Here is a 17,977-nt window from a genome sequence, read left to right on the forward strand (position 1 = left end):
AAAATATAAGCAATGTAAGTTAGGTACCAATCACAATTCTAAAATTGGTAAGACCTCTACAAAATATTCTAGTCCAGTCTTTATGGTTCAATATCTGAAATGATGGAAAGCAGAGCTGGGAAATCCATGATCACACATGGGAAAGTGTCCTAATGTCTACCATTTGCCCATCTTGCCTTCTCTAAGAGCAGAAATAACTGTAGAAAATTCCACTTAGATGGCATGTAATAGAAGTATAGATATGTTCATCAGGGCCCAGAAAAGCTACAATGTCCTTTTTAGAGCTAGACAGTTGTAAATTTGAATCTTATTTCATTCCTTATTGTATGATGCTTCTACACATCTACTACAGAAGTTTCCTGCTGATCTTGATCCGTAATTTCTATTTCTTTCTCTGTCTTATTCTCTATGGCCACTTTATTTGCTCATGTTCTCATGCTAAAGCCCAGCCTCCTAACTTTCCAATACTTTCTAGGAAGGATTTTCATAACTTGGTCTTCCCATTTTTCTCTTCAATCTTCTCTGTGGTTCTACTCGCTTTCCACTGGATTTCCCATTGGATACTTCTACTAGTCATCTGCCACCATGAAAAATCCCCATGGGACATAATTCACTTTCAAATTGTTAAATGGTTTTACCTTGTCCCACAGCCACAGGAATTTGGTCACCTAAGCAATTTAATTTCAAATATCAACAGAATGTCTACCTAAGCACAATTTAAAATAATTCCTAGGAAAATATCTGCCCTACAATTCCCAAATATTTTTGATATTTGATATATCAAATGGAACTATTTCCATTTGCAGGCCTTTTCCATGCTATCCAGTTTGTATGAAAGGAGTGAGCTTCATAAAGCATCACTCTGAATACAAGAAAATCAATAAGCAATTTGTGTGATAATTAATTAGGATGCCAGACCAACTTACTGCTTCTTCCTATCCTTATTTGGGTCAGAGTCGTGCTTGATTTGGGAAGTTGTCCATTTTCAATTATGGTGTGTTTTATGTTCTTTTTTAATGTGACCAGAATGAATGACTGGCAGAAAATTATGGGGTGAGTTTAATATGGGAAGGTGGGGTTCACAAGATGAGTTTATAAGGCAGTGATGGTAGAGAAGAAAAAGTTCTTTCTCCATGTCTGTAGGCAAAGCTATGATGAAGATAATTTTGTTCTTGGCATATTGTTCTCAGTTTTCACATATTTATTTAGCAAATACTTGAAGAACATATACTCTATGTTGAACATCAGACAATACTGTACAGGTGTGACTCTGTATTCAAATATTGTGGTACCTGCCTTCTGAGTGTTAACAAGAGAGACTATGATTTAATGGAGCCACATATATAATTCATTGCAATTTTTACTGCTGAAAAAGGAATATACATTGTCCAACTGGACTTTTTACAACTGTATGAATATTATTCAAAATAAGCCAGTGTTCATACCTAAAGATTCCTGTGTACCTAAATCATACCTAAAGATCTTTTGTACTTCAGAGAAACTAGAGACTCAAAGTATATAATAAATGAAGTGATTGCTTCTTAAGGGTATGGTGGGAGATTTGGGTGATGCCAGCTGGGTTTCCAGACTATCAAGCATTACAACCTCACCAAATAAAAATGTCCTCAGTTGCACAATGTGGTTCATAACTCAGTCTAAGTCTCAGCTTTCTTTCTTTGTGTGTCTGCGCATGCACATGTGCCAGTATTGGGTCTTGAACTCAAGGCTTTGCACTCTAGGCTCTGCTTTTTCACTCACAGCTGGCACTCCATTGCGTAAGCCAAACCCTTACTTCCAACTTTTTACTGTTAATTGGAGAAGAAAATTTCTCATATTTTTCCCACCTCATCTGGCTTTGAACTACAATCTTCAGATCTCAGCATCCTGGTAGGTAAGATTATGGGCGTGAGCTAGCTAAGACTCAACAAGTCTTAGCTTTCTTTATGCTTTTTTTACTTGTGAATGAGGCCTTATTGATCACTACCCAAAGACAGTCTGATAATAACCATAAAGCTCAGACTGTTTTGATCTTAGTAAATTCCAGAGGTGGTGGGTGTGGTGAGAATTCTCTGGCACAGAGATATCCTCAATAGAAAACACTTCTGGAATGCCTAGCATTAAAATTACCAGAATTATTGCATAAAGGAAGCTTAAGAACTTCAATAAGCAAACAAGTTATAATTTATTCTGGATGGTCTAGGAATTGTCACCTTGAGGGAAGGGGGTCTGGAGCATACTGTTTCAGGTAAAAGATTCCTTGAAGTTCAAGTTTCTGAGGCACTAGCACTCCTGGAAGAATGGCTGAATGCCAACCCCACTTTCCTTAAATGTGCATTTAAAGAGTGCTTGTTGGTACCAATTTATTCTTAGCTCTGTGGGCTTTCTCATGTATGTGTCACATAGGCAGGAACATTACTTACATGTGATGCAAGATTCCAGACCTAAATGGGCTTGCAGTTTTCATAATTTGATTAGTATAATTATATTCAACTTAGGGATTAAATAAATACCCCTTTTCTCCCCAGTGGGCAAGTGATTAATTGCCCTACTATGAGAAACGTCTTTAAAACAGACATAAGTTCTGGTGAGCTCCCAAAAGGTTAAGTTTTAAATATAGATAGAGTTTACTTGGTCCTTCCTCATTAAGCTAGGATAAGTTAAACACAAAAATCAAGACTTTTTCATGTCAGAAAGGGAAAAAAACATTTGAAGTAAGCATATGAATTTACCTAGCATCAATGTGAGATCAATGCCAAGTGCTAATTCACTAGTACACCTTGATGAGAAAGGATGCTGCATTTTTATGGTTGCCATCATATTAGAATAGAATGTTTCTGGGATATTTTAGGGATACCAATTTTGGAAGTTTATTCTGAGTCAATTTGCAAATGAAGATTTCATCAATATTTACTTTGTCTGGGTTATCATAAATATTAGTCTTAGGCATATCCAACATATGAATAACCAGTGTATGTCATACAAACGTATAGTTGTAGCATTCTAAAAATATGTGTTGGTCCCATTATAAGTAATTTAGAGATGTTAATAAAAACAGGAACAAGACAGGATATTGTAGGAATGGTGCAGCACCTATTGAAGGTACATGCAGCAACCCTTTCAAACACACTCGGAAGTCTACATTCAGAGATTTAAGAATACTTTTTCTCATTTTTATTTTTTTTCTGGTCCTGCAGCTTGAACTCTAGGCTTAGGTGCTGTCTGAGCCTCTTTGTGCTTGAAGCTAATACCACTTCCAGCTTTTTTTTTTTTTTTGTTTAGTCGTGGGGCCTGAACTCTGGGCCTGGGCGCTGTCCCTCAGCTCTTCAGCTCAAGGCTAGTGCTCTACCACTTCAGTCACAGTGCCACTTCCGGCTTTTTTTCATTTTGCTTATGTGGTGCTGAGGAATCAAACCCAAGGCCTCGGGCATGCAAGGCAAGCGGTCTACCACTGAGCCACCTTCCGAGTCCCTACTTCCAGCTTTTTTCTGAGTAGTTTACTGGAGATAAAAGTCTCACAGGGCCAAATTTGATTGTAAGGAAATTTAGTTCTGTCCTTTTCCATGGTAAAGGATGGTGGAACCAAAATATGATTGCCGGTGTCCCCTGCAAGGAATTTGGTTCAAAAAGTGGGAAATAACCGTGGGAGATGTCGTCACATTTCTCCATGGCGTCCCTCAGCCACTGAGGCCATCAGCTAGGCACTTGGCCAAGTTTTTTTGGGGGGAGACCCCTAGAGCCCCCGAGAGAGGCATGGAGCCTGCATAGTGATAACTTACCTGGAGGAAGGATTTAATTAGCCGGTGTTGGGCAGCAGGTAGAGCGCTCAGTCAGGACAAAGTTACCTTGTTGGTCCTCTGGCAATAAATGTGTAGGATCTCAGGCTAGTTCCCGGGAAGTTGGTCAGACCCCCATCTGAAGTGCAGTAGTGGGGAGCAAGTCCACTGGTGAAGCTATCCCCATAGAGCCAATGAAAGGGTCCATCTCATCCATGCCAGGGGACAACGCAGAGGCAGGCAGGCACAGGAGAAAGATTATTACAAGGTTTATTAGAGGAGCCATATTTCCCCCAGAGAGAGAGCTCATGGTAGCCTCTGCTATCTAGGTGGCAGCAGGATCTGGGGGGTAGGAAGTGAGGTAGATATGAGCTCAGGTGAGTCTGGGCAGAGAGAGAGAGGGGCCAGCTGTGTGGTGGGAACTCCAGGGCAGGGAGGAGCTCAGGTCAGGGTGGAGCTGAGGACCAAAGGTGGGCATAATGCTTACACTTAGCTTCTAGCTCTGGCAATGACTGTCATTCTAGCAGTCTTGGTGATTATGGCCTTCTATTTTGCCTACCTCAACGTTCTAAGAATTTTTTTTAATGTTGAAAAGGTTTGTGTATAAAGGCAAACTGGAAGCTTCAGAGCATTTAATCCTGTTGTTCCTTGGACATCAATTCCTTTGAATTAGACCTTCCTCTCATGCCTCTTCTCAGGAATATCCTTTGTTTCTCTTTTTCTCCCTACTACTACTTCTAATCCATAGTTTTCTGCTGTACACTTTGTCTGACTTTACCACTTCTATAATCCAGGTCACTTTCACCTTTTGTCCAAATACATTCTCAGCACAACAGCAAATGTAATGTTAAAACATAAATCCTGTCAAGGTGTTTTCTTCTCTTAAAGTGTCCTGTGAGTTTTCTTGACACTTACAATACAATGCAAACTTCTTTCCCTGATCTGAAAAGCCCTTCCACGATCTGACCTATTCTTTTTAGATATCTTACTTAACCATTAGTCCTTTTTCTCACTGGCTACCATCTCTACTAATGTGCTTGTCGTGATGGCTACCTTTAGCCTTTACATGGGGCATTTTTTCTGCCTAAAGCACTCTTCCTACTTATGTTTCTATGGCTTGATTTCTTGTCATTTTGCATCCTCCAAGATGCCTTCTCAGGCATCAAATCTGGAAGAGCCACCTAAGCGTACTTACCCACAAGCCTATTTAAATGGATTGCAGAGCTTTTATCACTATCTTATAAGCCCTTGTTTATTTACTTATTTGTGTTTGCTTATGATCCACCTCCCTTATTATTAAGGGATATTAAATGTAATATCCATGAAAACTAGTCCTCTATTCACCATTCATTCTATAACTAGTGAAGGCCTTTACACAACAGCATGACTCTAAGGGGACCTCAAAATATTGTAAACAAGATGAAAATCGTTGCCTTCTTGGGACTTCTTTTATAGAGAAAGGGATAGATAATGACAAAATAAATATACCAGACAGTGAAAAAAAAAGGAAGAGAGGATAATAAATGTCCAATCATGGTGACAGTGACAATGGTGGTGGCAGTATATGTGTGTGGCAATTTTAAAGGAAATTCTCATGAAAGAATTCAATGACAGGGGAACATCTGAATAAAAACCTCAGGAAAGATTTGGAGCTATCTCTATTTTTGGAAGAAGATTGGTCCAATTAAGGGAGAGGACAATAAGGACAACTGTTCATATGTATGAGAAAGGACAGTGTATTTAAAGTGTGCTTGAATGGAATAAGTGAACAAAGCTTGTATTCAAAGAAGGTAAAGTCAGGGTTGGTAATATGAGGATAAGTAGACAGGTAATGCAGGGAATAATAGGCAGATCTTCTTAAGATTTGTTGGTTTTCTTCTGTGTACAATAGAGTATCAGTGACTCGTTTTGAATAGAATAGTGACATGACTATAGTTTGTAGCAACGTCAATCTGTTTTCTAGATGAATAGATAGTAAGAGAATGCATCTAGAAACAGAGAGAACAATAATAGGCTTCTACAGTAACCAGGGCAGTTCATAATGATGATATGAATCTGGTAGTGATAGTAGAGATAGTGAGGAGTGATCAGAATCTGCATGTATTTTGAAAGCACAGGCAACAATATTTTTGTGTTTTGAAAGCACAGGCAACAATATTTGTTATGGATTGAAATGAGAAGTGTGAGGAAAGATTAACAGTGAAGGACAATAGCATGTTTTGTTGTTTGTATAAATGAAGGGACAACACTGCACTTCACTGTGGGGAAGATCATGAGAGAATTCTAGGAATGGGAGCATGTCAATTTGACATAATTTTGGTATAGTTTTGAGAAATAAACTAGATCTCTTTAACACTTACAGTAGTGCTTAGCATAAGGTCAGTACCTGTATCAGTCAACTCCATTACTACAAGAAAATACCTGAAATGTATAGAGAACACATTTATTTTGGCGATAGTTTTAGTGGTTCCCTCCAAGATAGACTTTGGGACTCTGACTTAGGAAGTACATCATGGCAAGAGTTCATGGTGGAACAAATCACTCATGAGCTAAGAAATGTATACAGAAAAGAAGGAGAGCAGTCTGGAGTACCATAATCCCTTTCATGAGTATGCCCAATGACCTAAGGACCTCCCACTAAGCCCTACCTCCTAAACTTTTCATTACTTCCTAGTGGCACCTACCTGGGATAACATTTTTAACACATAGACACTTGGGGACCATCATCCAAATCATAGTTGTATTCAATGCATATATTTTTCTTTCAAATTTTTCTTTTTAAAATATTTGAAAAATATAAGACATATGACCAGGCACTTATGGCTCATACATATATCCTAGCTACTCAGGAGGTCAAGATCTGAGGGTCACAGGTCAAAGCCATCTTGGTTAGGAAAGTCCATGAGATTATAATCTCCAATTAAAAATCAAAAAAGCTGGAGGTATGCCCATAGCTCAAGTGGTAGAGTGCTAGCTTTGAGCACAAAAGCTCAAAAAGCTCAGGGATTATGCCTAATCCCCCTCCCCTCTCTCAATCTCTCTCTCTCTCTCTCTCTCTCTCTCTCTCTTTCTCTCTCTCTCTCTCCCTATATATATATATATAATGTTTTTTAAGATATATAAATCTTAAAAATCATTTTTGTTGTAAAAAATATGTGGAGTTCTGTGTGCTAATTCAATGTCTACATTATATAATGTATAATAATCAAATAAGATACTAAACAATTCTATCTTGTTTTTAATTAGCATAAGATATAAAAGGAATATTTTCAACGGAATGAATCAATACATTTTAAGTTTCCTCTATGTGCTCTCAGTCACAACCATATCATCTTACTAAGTCACTCTGAGCCTCCTTTTGATGGATTCTCATATTTGGTGTTAAGTGAGCCTTAAAAAACAACTGATAATTTCCTTTGACCTCTTTTTAAGATGCCTCTACTTAGTCTCACATACTTCCTGTTTTCTGGGAGCTCCAAAAGATCCTGTTTGCTCTGGTTAGCCATCTGTGCGTATGGACAAAATATCTGGAAACCCTGTTACCAATCTTCATCTTCTTGTATCAGTAGTTATATTGTAAACCTATGTCATCTCTTAGTAGTCACAGAGAAGAATAATTATACAGAGTAGAATGATAAACCCCACATGCAAGTGTTTATATAATGAAAAGATCTTCTAATTTCCCCTTCAATTGTTCAAATACCTCCCTAGTTCCGATTTTGTAGACAATCTAAAAAACTGTGGGAGTTCACTGAAGTTAATAAATATATATGTGTGTGTACATGTGGACTTGTGCACCTGTGAATATGTAAAATTGGGCATATCTGCTCATCTTTACAAATTGCTAATGGATGAAGCAGAACTGAGGTGCTTGGAGTAAGAAAGCATTAAATGTAAACACCCCCTAGGGGCAGAAGCTATGACAGAGATTTATTTACCAGAAGCAGCACAGATAAGAATTGGAGGCAGACAGAGTGGTGGATAAAGATTATTTCTGCTATCTTAAGAGGGAACTGAATGATAAAGAGTATTACTGATTCCTTAATAAAATATAAATGAAATATTATTTTCATGTCAGGTTGAAAATGCCTGGATAAAAGTCATAATAAAATGGTGAGACAAAGGACAAACTGAGAACCAATGCAACAGTGATACAAGATACTATGTTGGAAATGAACTTTACAACTTGTGGGGGAGGGGAGTTGAGGGGGAGGGAAAGTGGGAAAAAAGAAGGATGGGGTAACAATATTCAACAAGCAAAGGACTCATTACCTTACTTATGTAACTGTAACCCCTCTGATAACACCCTTACAATAAAATTAAATCAAAAATTTAAAAATATCTACTGTTAATTTTCTTTGTAAAAGGATGGCCCAATCACTGGAAGTTACCTAGCAGCCCCAGTAATAAGAGTGAATATAGGGAGAAGTTGGCAAACAGTATGTCTATCATAGAGAAGTGTGAGACTCTGTGTGTCACTTCTTCGTTGGCCAATTGTAATTTAGCTGTAAGTTGCCTACTGAACCGAACTGCAAGCTCTTCTTTCTGATTTCTGTCTTACTGGCATAAGCTATAGGCTTAGGGAAAGATCTTGTGTCATTAAAGAAGGGTGATTTGGCTATAAGTACTTGATTTACATAAACAAAGAGAGGAAATAGGGGCTGGGAAGGTGGCTCAGTGGTAGAGCACTTGCCCTGCATGCCTGAGGCCCTGGGTTCGATTCCTCAGCACCACATAAGCAAAAAGAAAAAAGCCAGAAGTGGCGCTGTGGCTCAAGTGGTAGAGCACTAGCCTTGAGCTGAATTACTGAGGGACAGCGCTCAGGCCCAGAGTTTAGGCCCCACGACCGGACCCCCCCCAAAAAAAAAAAAGCTAAGGGACAGCAGGCCTACACACACACACACACACACACACACACACTAAATAAAAGCAATGAATTGAGAATTGTAAGGCAAGTTTATTTTGGAGCCTAGTGAGTATAACTGTATGGACAGTGGATATAAATGTGAATAGCTTGTCATGACTAAACTAGTTTATTTGGACTCTAGAACAGTTAGGGAACAGCAAGAGCATACTGGTCTCTGGATACTGACCAATGGTGCTAGAGGATAGGAAAGGAAAGAGTCTGGTGTTTGGGAATAGGAAATGAAAGAGTCTCTCCCTCCCTTCCTCCCTTCCTCCCTTCCTTCCTTCCTTCTTTCCTTCCTTCCTTCCTTCCTTCCTTCCTTCCTTCCTTCCTTCCTTCCTTCCTTCCTTCCTTCCTTCCTTCTTTCCTTCCTTCCACCACTTAATAATTCTCAATTCACTTATTTGTTCAACAAATAGTTGAATAAATAATAATATATTCTGGGCTGTATATTAGGGTCTTAGTATATGTTGATGAAGCCAACAAAGAGAGACTTTTCTGTAGAATTAACATCCTAGTAGTTGAGATGGAAATATATGCAAGGAAAAAAATACAGAGTTGTGATATGCTATTAAATATTGACCATATAGCACACACTGTACTAGATATTTTAATTTCATTACTTTAATTCAAGGACCTGTTATTCTCTAAGACTGTTATGCTTCTTGAAGTGATCTTAATTCTTCAATTAAATATTTCATTTATGGTTATGCCATATATTTTCAAGCCTCTAACACCACACAGACTTTCCTGTGTTGCTCATTATAGTGTGTAACTTAGTATTCAATAATTATTTGTTAGGCAGTCAAATAGATGAGTCATATTTTATCTTTGCACTAACCCTGGTAAATGAGAAGTACAGAAATGATCATACTTCTGTTATACATAAATACACGAGGCTGTGGAATTAGTGTGTACTTGGGTACCAGCATCAACTGAAGATACTATAAATAGCAATGGCAATTATTCATTGAATGCTTACTATGTGTCAGGAAGTATATAGTGGCCTATTGAGTCCTCACAAATCTATGAGGTAGGTATTATTATTATGGACTTTTCTACACCAGGAATGTGAGGATTAGAGACATGCTTCACTCAAGCTCAAGAATGAAATAGAGCCAGGCATCGGTGGCTCAGGCCTGTAATCCTAGCTACTCAGTAGGCTGAGATCTGAGGATTGCAGTTCAAAGCCAGCCCGGGCAGGAAAGTCTGCAAGACTCCAATAAACCACTCCAATAAACCACTCAGCAAACCAGAAGTGACCTGAAGTGGCTCTGTGGCTCAAGTAGTAGAGCACTCGCCTTGGGCTGAAGAGCTGAAGGACAGCATCCAGGCCCAGATTTCAAGCCTCATCACCGACAAAAAAAAAAAAAGAATGTAATAGAATGTAGAATTAATTCCATTGTTTTTGAAGACTAAGCTCTGTATATTATGTTAAAGTGCTTAATCTGTGCTGTAGGACAAAGTCAGACAGGCAGTATATTTCTGACTTACTTGACTGACATTCGGGCTCATCAGTATACGTTGAATGCGGCGGAAGAAACTGGAACCTAAATGGAAAGTTGTTTGCTACCGTGTTTTATGACAAAAATGAAGGCCAAATCTAAGGCCTTCCAAGCCAGTTTACTTTGGTACAATCATATTTCATATCTTTGTTCAGTGGCTTTTAAATTTAATTCCTCCAACAAAGGTTTGATTTCTGAATTAGACTAAAATATTAAAGATTTCTTTGCTTTCAGCTCCATGAAACCAATAAATGACACTTAAATGGAGTAGGCAGCTTCCTACTATTTCAGTAGGGGAGAAATGGCTTGAACAAAGATTTCCTCAGCCAGAAAACCTATCTTCAACTGTACTGTCTCCCAAACAAGTTTACAGAACATTTGTGACCCAAATGACAAAAAAAGCAATCAGTGTAAAGACCAGACAGAATGAGCTCACTAAGTTTCACCAGGGGACATCAGTGAGTAAACTGTCTCCTATCTGACGTAGACTTCGGAAGCCTCAGGTAAGGCTGGTAATATCACCTGCAAATAGTGTTTACATAAATATAAAGTGGGATGAAGCAAAAAAAATAGTCTTAGAACAAGGTTTGACATCATAAAAAATGGTGATAATAGCTATTACTGTCTGACAGGAAATAACAGAAAATGAAAATGTGTCTATTCTATCACATGTGACTCAATAACAATTTATTGGTCTGTGTCAAGCACTGTGCTAGTCATTGGAAAAAAAATATGGGATGAATTCACTGCCATTCAAAAAACATCTATTCTCAGAAGTATACATTCATATCCAAATGACTACAATGTCTTGTCTGTTCTTGATAAGCATTTCCAACTACAGACATTATTTGCCATTATTTATCTCCTCCCCTTTATCACTTAGCTCTTTGGCATATAGAGTGTTAACCACCAGATGGTGTTGTCTATTTTAGTAGTAGTTGTAAAAGTTCATTCCTGATCTTACATTTAACACAGTATCTTAATGAGACAACCATTTGCAAAGCATTTATGGAGGAGAACTTACTCCTAGTGGTTACCTTAAGAACGATATAAAAAAGGAATGCAGCTATGGGGCTTTGGGAAAAGCATCAGTGTTGAAGTCAGTTAATTTGAATTTCAGTCAGGGCTTTGCTAATGACCAGTTGAGTGACCTTGGATGGCTCACATAACTGTATTAGTGGGAATAGTAAATAAACAAAAAATGAGAAAACAGCTGGCTTTTAACAACTTTCCAATTAATCATTATTTGCTTTATTGAGTGAAAAAGCATAAGGAACTCTGCTTTTAATAAACTTGTTCTCTGAAAATATGTGGGAAAAGATAAAAGGCTTCATCTAGTTTTCCATTATTGACAATGCTACTGAAACTAGTTTTTGCTAAGCTCACCAATGAATTTACTGTTCATAGATACAATGATAAGAGCCTTTAACTGGCTTCAAACTCCAATTCTCAAATCTCAGCCTCTTAAACAGCTAGGATTATAGAAGTGAGGCACCCATATACAACTTCAATGGTCACTACTTAGTTCTCATTTCATGTAACTTTTCCTCTATATTTTCTAAAATTGAGCACTGTCTCCTTTTCAGTGCATAGTAATTATACAAAATAATGAGTTTTATTGTGACATTTTATATATCCATATAATTTTATGAACATATAATTTGATTTTATTCACTCCAATATTATCTTCTCCAATATTATCTTCCCTCCTCCTGCCCCATATCTGTTTCCTTTCTTAAGTAGTCTTTCTTCTTTCATGTCTTTTGAGAAAGCATTTAATATTTGCCCATGTCTGCCTTATATTGCTCAATGTGGTAATCTCTTATTATTTCATTCTTCCTTATGGTTGCATTGTATATATAAAATATTTCTTTATCCAGTTATCCATTTATAGGTATCTAGGCTGATTCCATGACTTGGTGAATGTGAATAGTGCTATAATAAACATGGGTATACTGGTGTCTCTCTTGACATCATTTACATTCTTCCGAATTTATGGGTAAGAATGGTATGGCAGGATTATATGGTAGCTATAATTTTAGTTTTTAAGGAATGTCTGTACTGGTTTCCATAGTGGCAGGACTAATTTACATTCCCACTAACAGTGTATAAAGGTCTTCTCATGCATCCTTACTAACAATTGTTGTTTCCTTGGTGATTGTCACTGTAAGCATTATGCCCACCTCTGATCCTCAGCTCCACCCAGACCTGCTGGCCCCCTCCCTCTCTCCACCCAGACCCACCTGAACTCCCATCTACCTCACTTCCTACTCTCAGACCCTACTGCTACCTAGATAGTGGAGGCTGTTATGTGCTCTTTCTCCGAGAGATATATGGCTCTGACCAGTATGAGATTGAATCTGTGTAGTAGTAATTTGCACTTCCCTGATGGCTGAAAATGTTGAACTTTTCAATATATTTATTGGCAGATTGTCTTGTTTTAAAAATTGTCTTTTGGCTGGGAATGTGGCCTCGTGGTAGAGTGCTTGCCTAGTATGTATGAAGCCCCACAGTCTGTTCCTCAGTACCACATAAAGAGAAAAAGCCAGAGGTGGCTCTGTTCCTCAAGTGGTAGATTACTAGCCTTGGGCAAAAGAAGCTCAGGGACAGTACCCCAGGCCCTGAGTTCAAGCCCCAAGTCTCCAAAAAAAAGCCTGTATTTTGTACAGCAAAGTAAACTATGACCAGAATGAAGAGACAATGTGAAGAATGGGAAAAAATCTTTGCCACTCATCCAACAAGGGATTACTTTCCAGAATATATAAAAAGCTAAAAAAAATCCACCAGGCCAAGCACAGGTGTAATCCTAGCTACTCAAGAGGCTCAAAGTAAGACTGAGGTTTGAGGCAAACCTGAGCAGAAAAGTTTGAAAGGTCATATCTCCTAAATAGCAAAAACTATAACTAGAGGTGTGCCTCAAGTGGTAGAGTACCAGCCTAACAAGCATAAAGCCCTCAAAAACACAAGGCATTAAGGTCTGGGGAGGGGAGAGGGAAAGAATAGGAGCAAAGTGGAGTGGGGCAGAGGCAGGAGAAAGTGAGTAGAGGGAAGAGGAGGAGGGAGAAGGGGAAAGAGAAGGTTGACAAGGACACAAAATCCAGAGGGCAAGGCAGAGAAAGGGTGGGGACAGGGGGAGGTGGAGGGGCGGACCAGGGAGGGGTCTAGGAGGGGCAGAAAGGAGAGGGAAGAGGCAAAGGAGAGGGAACTAGAGAGAAGGGAGAGTGGAAGAAGCTGGGAGGGGAGGGCTGGGCCAGAAGGGGCGGGGCTTAGAAGAAGCAGAGCTAGGAGAGAACAGGGAGTGAAGTTCAGGGGAAGTGCATCAAAACTCTGAGACCCTGTCTTCCTGTAGTCGCCCAAGGCTGTCCTGGTCAGGACTGCTGTTGCTACCTTCGCTGCCATTTCAACTTGGGCTTCAGCCTTCTCTTCTTCCTCCTTCTTGCTGGCTTCATCTCGTCTTCTGGAACTTTCTTGCCACCACCATCACCTCTGCCGCTGCTCCTACTGTCATTACCCACCACCAGCACCTCCTGATTCATCCTTGTGCACCATAAAATGGCGTCGAGCCGCAGGATCTACCGAGAAGCCCGTTATGCTGGTGACTGGTACTCAGCATCAGCATTGGAGGTGAATGCACAGCTAGAAGCTTGTTTTTCACAAGTACAGTCTACTAAAAGACCAGCTAGAGCCATTATTGCATCCCATGCAGGATATTTGTACTGTGGATCTTGTGCTGCCCATGCTTACAAACAAGTGGATCCATCTATCACACTGAAAATTTTCATTTTGGGGCCTTCTCATTATGTGTCTCTCTCTCGATGTGCACTTTCCAGAGCAGACATATACAGAACACCTCTCTATGACCTTCATGTTAACCAGAAGATTTACCAAGAGCTATGGGAGACAGAAATGTTTGAATGCATGTCCCTGAAGACAGATGAACAAGAACACAGTATTGAAATGCATTTACCTTACATTACTAAAGTCATGGAAAGCCATAAGGATGAGTTTGCCATTATTCCTGTAATAGTTGGATCTCTGAGTGAGTCAAAAGAACAAAATTTTGGAAAACTCTTCAGTAAATATCTAGAGGATCCTAGAAATCTCTTCGTGGTTTCCTCTTATTTCTGCCATTGGGGTAAAAGGTTTCATTACTGTTACTATGATCAATCTCAGGGGGAGATTTATAGATCTATTGAATATCTAGATAAAATGGGTATGAATGCTATACAACAATTAGATCCTCTATCTTTTAAAACTTAAAGAAATACCTTAATAATATATGTGGAAAACGTTGCATTGCAGTATTGTTAAATGCTGTCAAAGAACTCCAGAAAAATGGAATGGATATGAGCTTTTCATTTTTGAATTATACCCAGGCAGGCCAGTGTAGAAACTTCCAGAATAGCTCAGTGAGTTGTGCAGCTGGGGTACTCACAATCCACTGAAGCTCTAAATCCCCAGGGATACCACCTGCACATATGGTGCTGTGGCCAGGGTCCCAGCTAGGCCTTTACCAAGATACAAGTTTTGCTTTAAGGGAATCCAGAAGTGTCCAAATAATGCAACTTTCTACTTTTATAGTGCATGTAGTCTTCTTGATTTCAGTTCATTAAAATATATAGTTTTAGGCAATAAAAAGAAAGCTAGCATCAAAAAATAACTGTTTAAAAATGCCAAAGCCTAGTTGTGACAGTTTTTTCAAAGTAACTTGCAAAGCATTTACCATATGCTGAATATGCAATCTTTGTAGACTTGTGTTTATGTATTTTGCTTTCAGAGTAGTTTTGATTAAAAAAATGTTCTATAAGTATACATGGCAACTGATGTATAAGCTTGTATTAAAACAAAACTCCCACCTAATGGTATGTTTTAAATGTGTTGATTTTATGTTATATGAATCTTCCTTTGTTAAAAATGAGCAGAAATAAAGCTGTTAAAGATTAAAAATGAATATAAACAATGTACACAATATATCTGTCAAAGAAGAAGAAAATGGTGTCATTTTCAGTTTTCTAGAATGTAAATAATTATGAAACTATTGGTTCCTCTTATGGTTCATAATCACTCATTTTTTGCAACTATATTTACTTCCTTGAAATCAGAAAGAAAAAATATAGAGTTTTAAATTTGGAAAGGATCTCAGAAATTGCATATGAGAAAACCAAGGGAAAGTGATTCTCTTAAGTTCCCAGAGCAAATCAAGAACCAGACATATACAATCACCATTGTCTCCTGAGTCTCAGTTCAAGTTTCTCTCCATTATACACAGCTAATTCTTAAATTTTTTTCCAGAATTCTTGCATGACTTCTGCTTACAAATTATTTGTGCCATCAGCAAGAAAGGAAAGGAAATATAATTTTTACTTAGGAAGGGAGAAAGGGAGGATGGACTTTTGATAGGCAATTTGTTTTTGTCACAGGCTTTGCTGAAAATGTTGGATGGGCCACTTTTAGAACTAGAAGAAATCTAATGTTCTCAGAGGTTACCTCTGATGTCAGCATGCACATTTCCAGTAGTGTGAGTACAAGAGCCATACATGGAACCCTTTTCGTGCTAACCTTCTCTAGTCCTCGTTGACAGACTCAGCAGTTGTGAATAAATTGCATTTGGCAGGGACTGGCTACAAGGCATCATGTGCTCCAATGAATGCAACTTTAGAAACAAAGCAAAGTAATATCCACTATCCTGGAATAAAGAAACATACAGTGAAAGACCCTTTCAGAATGCAAAATGCAGCTTATGATGGAATTATACAGAGGAAAAATCCTCATCTTGTGAAGAAAAAATTTTCCTATGTATTTTTTTTTGTTGGTTTTGGGGCTTCAACTCTGGGCCTGGGTACTTTCCCTCAGCTCTTCAGCTCAAGGCTAGCACTCTACCACTTGAGCCACAATGCCACTTTCAGTTTTCTGGTGGTTAATTGGAGATAAAAGTCTCATGAACTTGCCTGCCAGGGCTGGCTTTGAACCATGATCCTCAGATCTCAGCCTCCCGAATAGCTAGGATTACAGGTATGAGCCATCAGTGCCCAGCCTATGTACTATTTTTCACTGTATCTAATTACAGTGATGTGTGGAAAGTAGCTGTCAAAAGGAATAATATTTCATTTAAAATTATTTTAGAATACAATTGAAGAAATTTAAGTATTTTGTTAGCAAGATACAACTACTCTTGACTGTAGTCATTTTAGTAAGATGTTATTAGGAATATTTTTCACATGATTTTTCTATTTGTTGTTGCTTGCTTTTTGGAAACAACCATTTTAAAACAAATTGTAGGAAAGAGTATAGATGGCAGAGGGGATGGTGTTCTCTTGTAGTTACAACTGTTCACACCAAAGAAACAGAAAACAGATATGAACAGTATTAGCAATCCCTGGAAACTTGAAATATTGGAGGAAAAAAAGGGTCACTGTATTCTAAGAAACCAAGTCCACAGAATCCCTTTTAACTTTCTTAACTTACTTTTGTATCAAGCCAAGTGTCATGGAATGTCTATTTGCAGAATATATCCAACAATGGCAGAATGTCCCCCAGATAAGTTATTTATCTGCTTTAAAAATGCTTCAAGTTTCTTGAATGTCTGATGATATTAGATAAACATGGGTTGTTCCAAGGCATTTTAACAAGTAGTCCTACAACAACAATCTTCAGGAAAATATTTCTGACTCTTATTAACTTATAAAGTTTCCTTGAACATTTATTTGGTTGTTGTTTTGAAACAGAGAATGATGGAAGGAAATTATATGGTAGATACTTAATGCATTCTTTCTGACTCTCTCTTTAGATGACATAAATTAATGTCTGGTCCCATTTTTCATGCTCCCATGCATGAAAATAAAGAAATTAAGATAGTTACACTATTTAACTATTATAAGACAAATTTATCTCTGATTAGAATTAACCAAAGCTTTCCAGCTCTGGTATCTATGAACTTTTCTTAGACTCCTCCTGGGCCAGTGAACTAATTCAAGCTCTGCCAAATGGAATTGTTGAAATTTTACAGATTCTAGCCTGAAACTTCATTGTCTGTATGTACTGTACTGAGAGAACACCCTTTCCTAAACCATAAGGGATTCTATTACCTAGCAGCTTTGGACAAGTTAAATTAGTCTGTAGACAATTTAACTACAGGAACACTTGCCTGTAGGAAAACCATTAATTTTGTTTAAAGTGAGTATATTACAATTGTTGAGGACTTTCCAAAAATTTTTGTTGCCACAGAAACTTGCTTTAAAAATGTTGAATAGTTGCGTGATTTTTCTTGTTCCTTTCCTAGCAAAAAGATCACAGGTAAAATCATGCGAGTATATAGATACGTAGCTATATTTTGCATGAACTTCTAATGGATTTCTTGGATAATTACAGTTGAACTTTTATACTTCAAAAATAAACAAGGCTACAAACTTATACTCTGGATGAATAATAATGTATCATGTAAAATTTTATTAAAATGTGAATGGGTGGCTCATGCTATAATCCTAGCTGTTTAAGAGACTGAGATAAAATCACAATGCAAAGCCATCCTAGGTAAGAAAGTTTGTGAGATTCTGATCTCCAATTAACCACCAAAAAGTCAGAACTGTAGCTGTGGCTCAGGTGGTAGAGCACTAGCAGTGAGAACAAAAGCACAGGAACACCACTCAGGCCGTGAGTTCAAGCACTTGGTCTGCCACACACACAAAAAGTTAAAAGGGAAGACCACACCTATAAACCTGGTTCCTTGGGAGGGAGAAATAGAAGAATTGAGGGTTTCAAAAATATTTTTATTATCAGTGGCGCTGTAGATCAAG

The 17,977-nt window shown here is 38.2% G+C and overlaps 1 protein-coding gene and 1 pseudogene across 1 annotated transcript in view; both read left to right on the forward strand.

Moving 5' to 3' along the window:
* The window catches only part of Il1rapl2 (interleukin 1 receptor accessory protein like 2), a 1,053,788-nt gene that overhangs the window by 426,436 nt on the left and 609,375 nt on the right, over positions 1–17,977 (forward strand). The window lies entirely within an intron of this gene.
* On the forward strand, positions 13,885–14,629 carry LOC122114921 (annotated as a pseudogene).

Source organism: Dipodomys spectabilis, unplaced genomic scaffold (assembly GCF_019054845.1).
Source record: "Dipodomys spectabilis isolate Male_0828 unplaced genomic scaffold, ASM1905484v1 ptg000113l, whole genome shotgun sequence".
Lineage (NCBI taxonomy): Eukaryota > Metazoa > Chordata > Mammalia > Rodentia > Heteromyidae > Dipodomys > Dipodomys spectabilis.